Source organism: Canis lupus, chromosome 25 (genome assembly GCF_011100685.1).
Source record: "Canis lupus familiaris isolate Mischka breed German Shepherd chromosome 25, alternate assembly UU_Cfam_GSD_1.0, whole genome shotgun sequence".
NCBI classification, from domain to species: Eukaryota; Metazoa; Chordata; class Mammalia; order Carnivora; family Canidae; genus Canis; species Canis lupus.
The window spans coordinates 47900775-47913539 of record NC_049246.1 but is presented as its reverse complement, the minus strand read 5'-3'; the positions used below and the strand labels follow the sequence as shown (position 1 = coordinate 47913539).

General features: G+C 43.0%; 1 long non-coding RNA gene across 1 annotated transcript; it reads right to left on the bottom strand.

Annotated features, from left to right (window-relative positions):
* Positions 1–1045: 1045 nt before the first annotated feature.
* On the bottom strand, positions 1046–12762 carry LOC106557799. Its single transcript, XR_005378881.1, has 3 exons — positions 10996–12762; positions 10721–10871; positions 1046–1625 (listed from the first exon to the last, which is right to left on the bottom strand). It is a non-coding gene; the product is annotated as an uncharacterized LOC106557799 (long non-coding RNA).
* Positions 12763–12765: the final 3 nt, after the last annotated feature.

The following is a 12765-nucleotide window of genomic DNA, read 5'->3' as shown; positions in this document are numbered from 1 at the left end:
AGCGTATAAGGAGGAGTGGAAATCCACGTTGGAGCATACAGAGCATCTATGCTCCGCATTTGTAGAAACTGCCGGTTTTCCAAAATAATTGTGTCAACTTTTACTCCCTCTGGAAGCATGTGCCCGTGCAAGCAGCAATGCGTGCTTGCCCACACTCGGTTCTTCCCATCTGTTCATTTCAGCTGTCCTCCTGCTGAGGAAGCCTTTGCGCACCTGAAGGACGTGGAGATATCGCTCCATGTTGGTCCCTGGAGCTCCATGGCCCGTAGGAGAGCAGTGACCACCCAAGTCCAACGTTCCCCACGTGCCCTCCAGAACCACACAGATCAACAAAGACAGCAGACAACAGCCTATGCAACCCATGCTCGCAGTGTAACCTGGAGACCGGAGAATCTTGCAGACTTGAATTTATAAGTAAGTAGAAAGATAAAGTTCCTAATGAATGAGGCCAGTTCTGGAAGCTTCTGCTAGAGCAGGCCGTCACGGACTGGTGATGACTGACCACAGATGGCATTTCCCAGAAGGAGTCTCCCATCCCTGGTGGAGGAGGTTCTAAGGCAAGTCTGGGACCTCATGGGTGGGAGCCCCGGCTACTGGAGAATCTAAAGCAAGCAGCTTGAAGGGGGCTCAGGGCAGCCTCAGGCAGGGACTATTTTGGGGGGAAGGGGAAGTAGCTCCAAGGGAGAAGCATCCCCCAGAGGCTTAGTGGTGAAGAGAAAGAAAAAAGGCAAATGGGTCAAAACCTACAGAAACAAACAACCCCTAGTAGAAAAACTTACCATTCTACCTATGGTTCTGGAATGTTCAAATATAAAATAAACAACAAAGGACAACCAGCATCCATGTGACTCTTCCCTAATCTACCGTAAGCTAGAAGCAAAACTGTTCAGTTAATGGAAATATCACCTTCCCCTCCCCCCCCGTCCCATAACAGCAAAAGCATACTGTTTAGATTGAAGGAGGTAACCACTGGAAGAAATAGTCAAAGGGGTTTGAAAGCCTGACCGAGGAGGAGAGAAGGTACATTTTTGTAAGGTAACAGGCACAATCTTATGGAGAAATGGGTAGTAAAGTCCAAATAAACTTTTCCCCCTTTTGATCCAGCTGAGAAGTTGCTCCAATGAAACCTTATCTTGTTGGATAAGGTTCGTGCATGAAGAACTCATTCATGCGTGAGTCCTGCAAGTGAGGAAGCCGCACACAACACTCCACCACCATGAGTGGGAAGGTGGCATTGTTACTGCGGGACAGACCGGTCCTCACACCTGCTCCGGAGTGGCCCGTCCTCCCCAGGGAGAGGGTCCAGGGCAACCACTCACTGCACCGCGTTGTCCCACCTTCTTAGTCTCCTTGATCTGACGGGCTCCGTCCCTGACCTTTATGATCAGTTTTTTAAAGACCTGTTATTTACAGACCTGTTATTTTGTAGAATATCATCCTTTTCCCATTGGTCTCGTGTTTCAGATTCTGCATCTTCGGTAGGACTGTCCTAGACCAGATGCCCCATTCTTCTTACTGAGTCCGATCATGGCTTCCTTCTGTCCCATTCCGCATGATGGTCACCAGGAGCCTTTGGTGAAGACGGTGTTGGCCTCTTGTCCACTGTCATCCTTTCTCCTGGGAATCTGTGTTTGTAATTATGTAAATATCTCCTTTCTAATTAAAATGCCAATTTTTAAATTATTTTATTTATATCAGCATGGACCCATGGATTTACTATTTAATTTATTCACTCAACGGGTTATAATCCATTGCTGTTATCATTTATATTGATGCTCAAATTGGCCGGTAGGAGACCAGGCAAGTTGGTTTCTGTACAGCTTTGACATGTCCTTTTCGTTCTTTGCTTTCTAGCATAAGTTGCTCTAGGCTCATGTTGCCCATTCCCTTCCCCAGTCCTGGAATTAGCCATTTCTCCTGGTTCTTTAGTGAAAAAATGATATTTAGAAACCAAGATCCTGGTGGTAGACATCACTGTGCTCAGACCTTCCTAGTGGATAGAGTCACAAATTGGTCTATCGATCGCTCTCTCTCCACCCATTGCTCTGTCTATGCATCCACTCATTCCTCTCTCTCTCTCTCTCTCTCCATACCTCTCTCCCTCTCTCCTTCTCTCTACCTGCCCATCTATCTCCATCATCTAACATCTATTTTTCTGTAGGTTGAAGGCTGTAAATTCACATAATACCTCTAATTCCAAACCAATAGCCAGAGTTCGTTGTAGTGTCTTCTTTTCCTCTATTGTAACTCCTTTCTCTGACAGTCAGGACCTGACTCCCATTATCCTTGATACATGTATATGTTTTTTTTTCAATTGACTCCTCCTGATGTAACCAATCTCCCAACTCCACCAGCACCTCATACGCCTCCTCACTGATGGCCTCCTTTCCCTGCTTGGGCCTGACTCCCCATTTTGGCACTCCCCCTCCCAGATACCTTCTTTACCACACTTGAGCTCTGACACCCCCAGCCAGGCTGCCCCTTTGCGTGGCTGCCCTCTTCATCCTAATGGGCCCTGATGGGTCTCCCTAGGCCATTTTGTCATCCTGCTTCCTTGGTAATTGCACTGCCCAATCTGTTCCATCTCAGACTCCCATTAGTAAGATGTTGAAATTCCTGAGTTAGTCCTCAAAGCCTTATTTTTTTCCTAACATTTTCTACCTCCCAGTCTTCATTCTCTATCAGAGTCCTCAATGTATTAAATTTTGGCTCAAGTGTTCAATTTCTTAGAGCTCTTCCATTTCTCTAAGTTTTCATCATTTTAAAAAACTTTATGTATTGGAGAGAGAGAGAGAGCACACGTGAGAGAGAGTACAAGTTGGGGGGGGTGCAGAGGGAGAGGGAGAAGCAGGCTCCCTGCTGAGCAGGGAACCTGATGCTGGCGGGGAGGGGCTGCATCCCAGGACCCTGAGATCATGACCTGAGCCGAGGGCAGATGCTTAACTGACTGAGCCACCCAGGTACTCCTCTGATTTTTCGTCTTATAAAAACATTCAGTTCTTGTGTTATGGATGCAATATTTTCTTTATTTCTCAAAAATACTTTCCATTTGTTTGTTTAGATTTTTTTTTTTTTCTGGTCCCTGCACCATCTGTTTCCTCCAGCCCCCTTCCATTCATGCCTTTGTTAGATTGACTTTCATGCTTCCATGTTGGAATCACTCAAATGTTGGTGGTCTTTTTGTCATTCATATTTAATGTGGGACACTGACAAACTAATTGAAGGTTCTAAATGCATGAGTGGAGCTCACTGACTGGTAGGATTCCCTGTGGGCAGAAAGAAGCAAACTGATTGCTTTTATTGAAGGGTTCCTCAGTGTCAGTATCTAGAGATCTTCATTTGGGGAGCATACACATGGCTGCCAACTTTCTGGAAGCCATACTAAGTAAGAGAAGTAGGGGTTTCAGTGTTAAGAAATAAAAGTTGTGTTTAAATTTCAATTCTCACCTAAGACTTCCTGTGTGTTTGGTACACCCAAGACCAGGCATCTCCATCTTCCTCTGGAGGAAGTAAGTATGGGTCTGGACTCAGTAGGTAAAAGGGTTTGGAGACCTGCCCATCCATTCACCTAGTCTTTCTACACCCCCTGATGTCATTCCTGCAACTCCATGGTACCACTTCCGGGGGCTGAGCTGGGTTGCTATCAAGTGTTGTCCCCTCTGAGTTCCTTCAGATGGTGTCTCCTCCATCTGCTTCCAGAATTGTGTTGATATCTGTTCTCTGTTGAGGTTGCTTGTCCTCTGCTGTTTTTATTGGAGAGTCACACCTTTATTATTCCTTTGCTGACAGGTGTAGTTTGGGCAGAAAAGGAGACAGAGGGCTGTGGTCAATACCCCATGTTTGGCCAGCAGTCTGGAAAGAGATGAGGGGAAATTCACCTAGTAAACAAGGACATGAGGGAGAACGGTCAAGACAAGGACAATGGCTTTGTGTCTGTGGGCCTTGCTGTCTCTATTTCAATTTTCTTTGATCTTCTGTACGTGGGCACCCTCCAAATCCTACCCACACACCATGTTTGTATTAGTCAGCAGGGCTGAGATGTGCTGCAGAAACGAATAGCACCCAAATCAGGGGCTTAACACAACAAAGGCTTGTTTCTCATTCATGCCATGGGTCTAGTGTGGTCAATAATGAGATTCCTATCTTAACCACAGAGGAATCTAGCTGAAGTTCTAGCTTCCATGATTATCAGGGTAAAGTAAAGCACATGCCCACACCCAGCGAAATGAGAGTAGCAAGTATAATCCTACTATGTGTTTGGGAGAATGAGAACATCCATGAATAGCACTGAAGGCTGTCTTGTCCCCACCATCTTAGGGCAGAATTAGATGCTATAAGAGTACTTTGTGCCATCACCGCTGTACACACGTGTTGTATTGAATTGTACTTTTGGAGGTCCCCCTAGATGCTGAACTCCTTAAGGGCTGGGATGGAACATTAACCATGTCTCTAACTGTAGATTCCAGAACATAGGTCAGAACAGAGCAGGTGCTCAATGCATTGGAAAATTAAAGGTTTTTTTTCTAAACCATTAAAATTTTTCCTTATCTGATGTTTTTACAATATACGCCATGGCCTCAAATAAATTAGTCCTTTTCCTGAATCTCCAGAAGGAATAGGCATCATTTCTCAAATCATTAGGACTCCTGGAACCCAGAATAGCTAAGGAAATGATCACATGTGCCTGGATAGATGATCAAAAGAGTAGGACAATGAAATATTAGCATCAGCAAACATGCTGTCAGCTTTCTAATTGCAGGAGAGTGAGAATACACTCAACAGGTGAACAAGAACGCTACTGCCCCATGGGTGGATTAGATGTCACTTACACTGGGCTCACTTCATTTCCCAAAACATTTTGTGTGCGCTCTCTTTGGTTATTGGGTTAGACACCTGCATAAATATTTATGCAAATATACACTGAATTTTATATTTTCATAAATCTTTACCCTTTGCCAAATATAAAAGCTGAATGTCCAATTCCTTAAAAAGTCTAAGAACATTCCAGAGGTGTAAGATGTCCATAATTTTCCTCCTTGGTTTGCTATTTTTATAACCAGACATAGCAGATGGGAGTGATTAATGAATTCCATTAGCAATGGTAAATTTTTAACAAGGAAACCTCCCTTCCCTGAAGTCCACTCCCTTAATCTTCTCATCAAATTAGTACCTTTATTTTCACAACAAAAATGGTATTCCTCCCCAGTAGTTCACTTTCAGTTCAAGCCCTGGTGGGATTCTAATTCACTCCTTACAATTAGAACTTGAGTACCACGTGATGCATTTGTCCTTATTTATCTGCGCCACATGCCGTTCATGGAGATGAAGAATTTCACATTTGTGTTACCAAATGTTTCCGATTGCTTGACTTGCTTGCATGTACCCTACAATAACATTTCCCTTCCCTCTGTACTTCTAAATTGCTTTGCAGTACAAAGGCTGGATTCAGGAGTGAATTCTAAATTACGTTTGCCACTGGACCAGAAGGCATCTGATTCCACCAGCCACAGGTCATGTGAGCAAGGCGCTGGGCTGCTCTGACTCCACAAGCTGGAAGTATTTTCTCCTGCAGCTTATTGATTGATTGATTGATTCATTCATTCATTCATTCATTTTAGGGAGAAAGAGAGCACCACCTGGGGTGGCGGTGGGAGGGGAGGAGGAGAGGGAGAGAGAGAATTTCAAGCCTGCTGGGCATGGAGCCAGACTCAGGGCTGGATCTCACAACTCTGAGATCATGACCTGAGCCGAAATCAAGTCAGACGCTCAACCAACTGAAACACCCCGGTGCCCCTCTCTTGTATTTTAAAATTGCACAAAGATGGACAAATACAGAAACTATGTTAAATCTGCCAGAAACTAGCCCATTTAAGTTTTTCGTCTATTTCTTTCTATTCATTTATTCTCTCTCTCTCTCTCTCTCTCTCTCTTCCTCCTCTCCTTTCTTTCCCTCTATATGTATTTTTATTTTGGACACACAAATGAGGAGTCAAACTGTAACAATGTTTTGAAATTCACTCTTTAAGCTCACCAATATATCACAAACATTTTCCCATAGAATTGAATATGTTTTTGAAAAATTTACTTTAATGATTGGGTAGTATTCTATCATTTAGTTGTAGCATATTTTGTTTAAATAAATTTGTCTATTGTTGGGCATACAGAGGTCTCCTATATTTTACCTTTATCGCTTAAGAAACAACATACTCCCTTTTATGTAAATATTTTTGCACATCTCTGACCTTGGCTAAGGTTAATTTACTTAAAGTGGAATTACAATTTAAAGGGTCTGAATGTTTTCCAGGGTTTAGATGCCCTCCAGATAATCTATACTAATTTACGTTCTGCTGGCAGTAAGGAGAGTGTCTGTTTCCTGAACTCTTGCCAATAGGGGGTCACGTCATTTTAATTACATTTTTGACAATTTGGTCTGTGTGAAATGGTATTTCCTTGTTGTAATTTGCATTTCTTTAATTCCTTGTATAGTTGGAGCTTCTTAACTGTTTTTCTCAAATACAAAAGTAATAAGTGATACTGTAAAACATGCAAACATTAAGACCTTTGAACTAAAACACTTTTTAAAAAAACTACATCACCAGTTTGGTTTGGGGTATTTAAAAATAGACTTTATGTTTTAGAGTAATAGACTTTATTTTTTAAGTTCACAACAAAATTGAGTGGAAGGTGCAGAGATTTCCCATATGCTTCCTGCCCCGCCCCCTCCACGCACAGCCTCCCCTGTGATCAACATCCCCCATCAGTGGGTACATTTGTTACAATGAATGAGCCTGCATGGACACGTCATCATCACCCAGTCTCCACAGTCTACCTTGGGGTTCATTCTTGGTGTTCACTGGGTTCGGATAAATGCATAATGACATGTATTCACCATTCTAGCAACACAGAATAGAATACTCAACTTTTAAGTAAACATTTTCTGTGATCTCACACTCCTAAATTAATCATGGTTTAATAGCAAGGCATACCATCTTTCAGACCTCTTTTTGTCCCAAAATCTACTGTCTGAGTTTTCCCTTTTGGACCTAAAGGAGTGTATTAAGACCATTTTCCCTAAACAGACAAATTTCTCCCCAGGAGGAATGCTGGTGCCAGTTGTCAACATAGTAATTCATATATTCAACTGCATTTTCTATTTTTGCTTCAGATGTTATTTCTCTTCAAAGATGTGATGTTATTCACACCGTTGACACGTCTGTTTCCATCCTGTTCTACTCCATATGGGCATGTTCAGATCTGTGTAGGATTCTATCATAGGACTAGGGCATAATTTATCAATTTTCCTGTGTATGGGCCCTTAGGGGTCTTCCAGTCTTCCCTTCTACATGGTAGTGCTATGTGCTATACGAACATCTTCATATGCGAGGCTTTCTGAGTGAGGGAAATGCAGGCATATAGCACATACCCATCAACTATCTTCCAGAGAAATCGCCCTATTCACATTCCCACCCCCCACCCCAAACATCCACAAAACAGAAATGTCTCTTCTCTACCTCTACATCTTCACTGGCTGTGGTCTTGTTTTTTACTCATCAAACTTATCTCTTCAGCTTACCTGGAATTTGTCATGAGCTCTGGTGTCAGGTGGTACCTTCCACTCCGTTTTCCCTGTGTGTTGTAAGGGTTGTAAGGGTAGCACACTACACCAGCTGGTTTTTCTGTCAATGTTTTGTCCCAGAATTTGGTAGAATCCAGTTAGAGAAAAATACACATGGGATTGCCTTCTGAGTCCTTTGCTCTGTTTTCTTGGTCTCTTTGCTCATCCCTGTGAGCACACCACCCTGTCCTAATTACTATAATGTAATGGGGTTGGGAGAAAGGGTCTCTCTCCTTGGCCCACCCTACTCCTTATGGTTATCCCTCTTCAGAATGCCTTTTCTATTCTTCTCTATTCGGAGCCCATATGGAGCTTATGATAACGCTAATGTCAAGTTTCATCGACAACCCCATGGGATTTTGACTGAAACTGTATGGAATTCAAAAGTTAATTTACAGGGAACTGATATAACCATAAAGTTATCATCCCACTTGTGAACACAGAATGCATTTCCACTAATTTAATTATTTGTAATCTGTGTTATAATTTTCTCAATAAAAGTCATTCTCATCTCGTTAGATTTATTTCCAGATTCTTATGATCTTTGCTGTGTTGTTGGCAGAAACTTTTATAATTACATTTTCTAATTCATGGTTGCTGGAAACAATAACTGTGTTTGTTTCTTTCTTTCCAATCTCTTCATACTTTATTTAGCTTGGGGACTTTTGTGGAGGCAGGGGAGGGAGTCTTTGTCCCTTATCTTATTATACTTGCCAGGGCTCCAGTACAATATTAATCAGAAACAATGATCATAGACAATACTTTCTTGCTCTTCACTTCAAAATAAATGTTTCTAATGTTTCACCACTCAAATAGGATGATTTCTGTGTCATTGATGTCTTTTATTAAATTCAGAACATTTCCATTTCTTATTAGTTTGCTAGGAGTTGTCATTTGATCATGTATGAGTGTTAAATTTAATTAAATGTTTTTTTCTCTGCATCTACTGAGATGACCATATGGTTTCTCCATAAATCTGGCAACATAAGGAATTATGCTAATAGGTTTTCACATATTAAGTTATCCGTGCTCCCCACGCTTTTCAGGCAGAATGAAATCCTCTCTCTTCTTTTTGTATGTCTCATTTTATGATCAATATGTTTTTCATCTTGTGATAATTTAAGAGCCATATAATTTGTCCTGAGTTCTTCCAGTGATTAACTTTATAGCTTTAAATAATACGGGCAGATAGCACTAAATATTTGTTCCTCAACCCCAGAAAGGAAATTTTAGGTCTTTCCTATGACCATCAGTTATGTGGACGGTTCAGTCCACTCTGACCTCTTCTTTTTATTAACTAGCACAGGAAATATAGCCTGTCTTTCATAGATTATTTTAAAATTTTACTCTGGAGTCTCTTTCCTCAAAATGTTGATTGTTACAGAGTTTCATAAACGTAATCACTAAACGTGTTTACCGTTGGTCCTGTATTTAAATGGTCACTACCTTCCAGGTTACCTCCCCCTTGCATGAACTCTTTGTTTTTAATCATTCTAAAGTATGGATTGCTGTTTTTTTTTTGTTTTGTTTTTTTGTTTTTTTCAGGAAGAGTTCACTGCATTTTTGAAAATGACCTTTTGCTGACCTTCTACATGAAGAACAACCTCACTGAGGTCTCATGGTTTCCCCTCTGAACGCCATGAAGTCTGCTTCTGTGACAGTCGTGTGGAGTCTGGAGACAGGAGTGCTGCATCTTTCTTCTCCCCGAGGCTGACTGTATTTCTTCTGCCTGAAAGCTTGTGGGATTTCACAAGCTTTCCCCATCCTTAGAGTGAAATCCTTTTGCCGGGATACATTTCAGGATGAATTTTCTCTATTCACATTTTCCAGGAATGTTGATGTGGGCTTGCAAGCAGTAGATCAAGTGCCTCCTTCCATGTGGGGAATGGTTCCTGCTTGGACATCTCTGAACATGCTTCGCTGCTTTGTTCGGTCATGCTCTACATCAGAGATGCCCACTGACGACGTTTGGACCTCCACTGCCTGTCTCTTTCTTTGATGATATTATTTTCAATTTCATTCATCTCTTTTATGTGTCTTTATTCTGTGTGGGTATCAGCTTCCCAGTAAAAAATGAGAAGTGTGGGGTTTTTTGACAGCAAATAAACTAGGGCTCAATTGTGGTTATGCACTTACTTTCTCTTTGACCTTGGACAGGTGTTTGCCCTCACAGAGATAGGAGCCCATCTGTATGCTGACAAGGATCTTGTCAGGAATTGCAGATGTTTAGCATGACGTCTGGCCTCCACTCACTAGATGCCAGTAGAACCCCATTCCCTAGTTATGTCAAGTCTCCACAGACATTGCCAAGTGTCCCCACTACTATAGCATATGGCATTTTAAGCAGCAATTCCACATGCAGAATTTTATCCTACATATGCTTGCACATGTGTGTTAAGAAGTTTGAATATACAGCATTTTTAAAGTAAAACATACAAACTGGAAAGGCAGAAAAACGTAAATATTCAGAAATAATGTGTGGTGTTTGTAGCGAAAGGAATATTATGCAGTCATGGATAATTAGGAAGTACATTTATATGTGCTGACATGACATGATTTAAAAAAAATTATACTATGCTACTCCTTCTGTAGATTATGTTGCCATTTGTGAAGAAATTTCTGGAAAGATACACAAAAATCCGGAAATGACAGACTGAGGGTCTGGATAGTTAACACTAAGAGAGAAACACGACTTTTTCTGTATACACTTGGGCATTAATTGAGTTTGTTTTATTTTGCACATTTATAATGCACATAATTTCTTGAAATTAAAAAAAGTAAAACTAACAAAAAGTCACACTAGAAGAGATATAAAAGTCAATCCTGAAGATATCGTTGAGAACATGAAGTAGAAAATAAAATAGAAGAGAACAGGGACCGGAACGTCTGGGTAGCTCAGTGTTTGAGGTCTGCCTTTGGCTCAGGTCATGATCCCGGGGTCTGGGATCGAGTCCCCCATCAGGCTCCCTGCATGGAGCCTGCTTCTCCCTCTGCCTGTGTCTCTGCCTCTCTCTCTGGGTATCTCATGAATAAATAAATAAAATCTTTAAAAAAAAGAAAAATAAAATGGAGACCATTATGAAAAAAGATGCTCAAAAAACTTACTTGAGGTGCAAATACTCCCGAATCCGTGAATCAGACAGGTGTGTGGTGTTTCAGCCTGTTTCCATCCATCGGCCCAGTGCGACGACTTGGTCTGTCTGTGGTCCAGTGCAGGGTGTTCTGATTTTTCTGGCAAAACTCAACATTGTAGATTCTGGAAAACAGAACCCTCATCACTTTCCTCCTCACAAATCCCCAGATGATTGGAAACTATTTTCTCGCGTGCGATTTCCCACGTGCCCAGCTGTGAAACCCCAAAGTATCCCGCTGTGGCTTACCTACTGTCACACGGGGTAGGGTGTTTAATTTAGGGCTATTAATTCCTTCACATCATCCAGTCTCTCATTCCGAAGATACGCTATGTTATCCATTTATGCACAGCAGAGTCTGTCTCCGCAGAAGAATCTACTTTCCTCATAGAGGTCCTGCAGTCCTCGTAAAATCCCTTCCTCGCTCCTCCAGCATTATTGCTCTTGTACAGACAGTGCTCCTCCTGTTGCATTTTCTAAATGCTTGCTTTTCAGGTAAGGGGAAGTGAGTGAGTTCTGGTCATTAATTTTTTTTTTTTTTTTTTTTAAAAGCAGCTCCCTCAATTCTATCAGTCCTAATAATTTCTTTACTCGATTATTCTGTGTTTCAGGTGTGCGACTGTAGTAGCATGAAATGACGTCTTATCCAGTTCCACTGGTTGATGCTTGCAAACCAACATGAAATATGAATGATGGACATGGGCATCCTTGTCCCTGCCCCAGCTCTAATCCGAATGGTTTTACATGGCACCATCCTGCACGACCATGATTTTTCTTGGGAGATTTTAAAGCCCACGTTCAAGAACCACAGTACATTCCTCCACGTAAGGGCTGTGGTTTAGCATGTGCGCGTGCAAAATTCATTAAGATAGATTCGATTTTATCAGGCAAGTTGGACTGATCGTGTAGTGTTCTTCTTTTGACTGTTGAATGTTGAATTAATTAATGGATTTTCATGCCTGGTTAGCTGTGGTTCATGTGCTGTTAGTTCTCAAATCCTTGCAGAGGGAAGTGTGTGCCCGCCCAGCATCGCGGTGCACACGGATGCTGAAGTGAGCATTTACGTCCCAGATCAGCCCTTTCAAGGTAGAGGAAAGGGAGAAATTTTTAACTTGCAGCTTTTCTCTGCCAGGGAGTGGGGAGCTGAGGCCCACAGAGCTGGAACCAAGGAATCCAGAGCTCCTGTGTGCCTTGGGTGTTCCCGCCTTCCTTCTCTGTGCGTTGTAAAAGGTGTGCACCTGTACACACGTGCACCTGTACACTGGACGTGTATACGCCATGCCTCCTCGGCCAAAGTTTGAAATTCAGATAAGTTAACAGAGAGACAGAGAAGGAGTCAAAGGTCACCGACGTGAGGCGCAGGCCACCTGTGGGCATGGAGAGCTGGACTCGGCCACTACTTTTGCGACAAGGCTGGTCCCCGGGGAGTTGTGGGGGGCCCTTCCCCGCAGCCCCAGAGCCCGCTCCGGGAGCTCTGCACCTGACGCGTCCCCCAGAGCGGGGCACACACGACCTGTCCTGCTCAGAAATAGGGGCCCTCGTTTTTCCTGCACTTAGCTGTCTCAGCAGCAGAGGCAGGGTCTCCCGGGCTGACAGGGCACCTCATAAATGCATCTTCACCGACACGACAGGGTCCGGCCAATGCAGCTTCAATTCTCCGTCTCCACGACCCAGTGCAGGACGCAACCCCGACCAGGCCTTGGTTCCCCGTGCAATCACTGTGGTCGTCGGGAAGCACCCCCACATGCATTACGGGGGTTTATCTTCACGTGTGCACCTGGTTTTCAGGTAGAGTTATGGGGTGCAAAGTGCTCAGAGGCTGGCCGTGACCTCCTAACGTGGGGCTCGGGGCCGAGGCCACGGCAACCACCTGCTTTCCACCCGCCGGCCCGAGAGGAGAGGGAGGCGCACACGTTAAAATGTGGACGGTCTAAGCTCCACCTTCAACTGACCCTTGTTCCACCAGGTGGAAATGAGTAACAGACATCTTTCCACGGAACTGAGCTCCCTCTCTGCAGC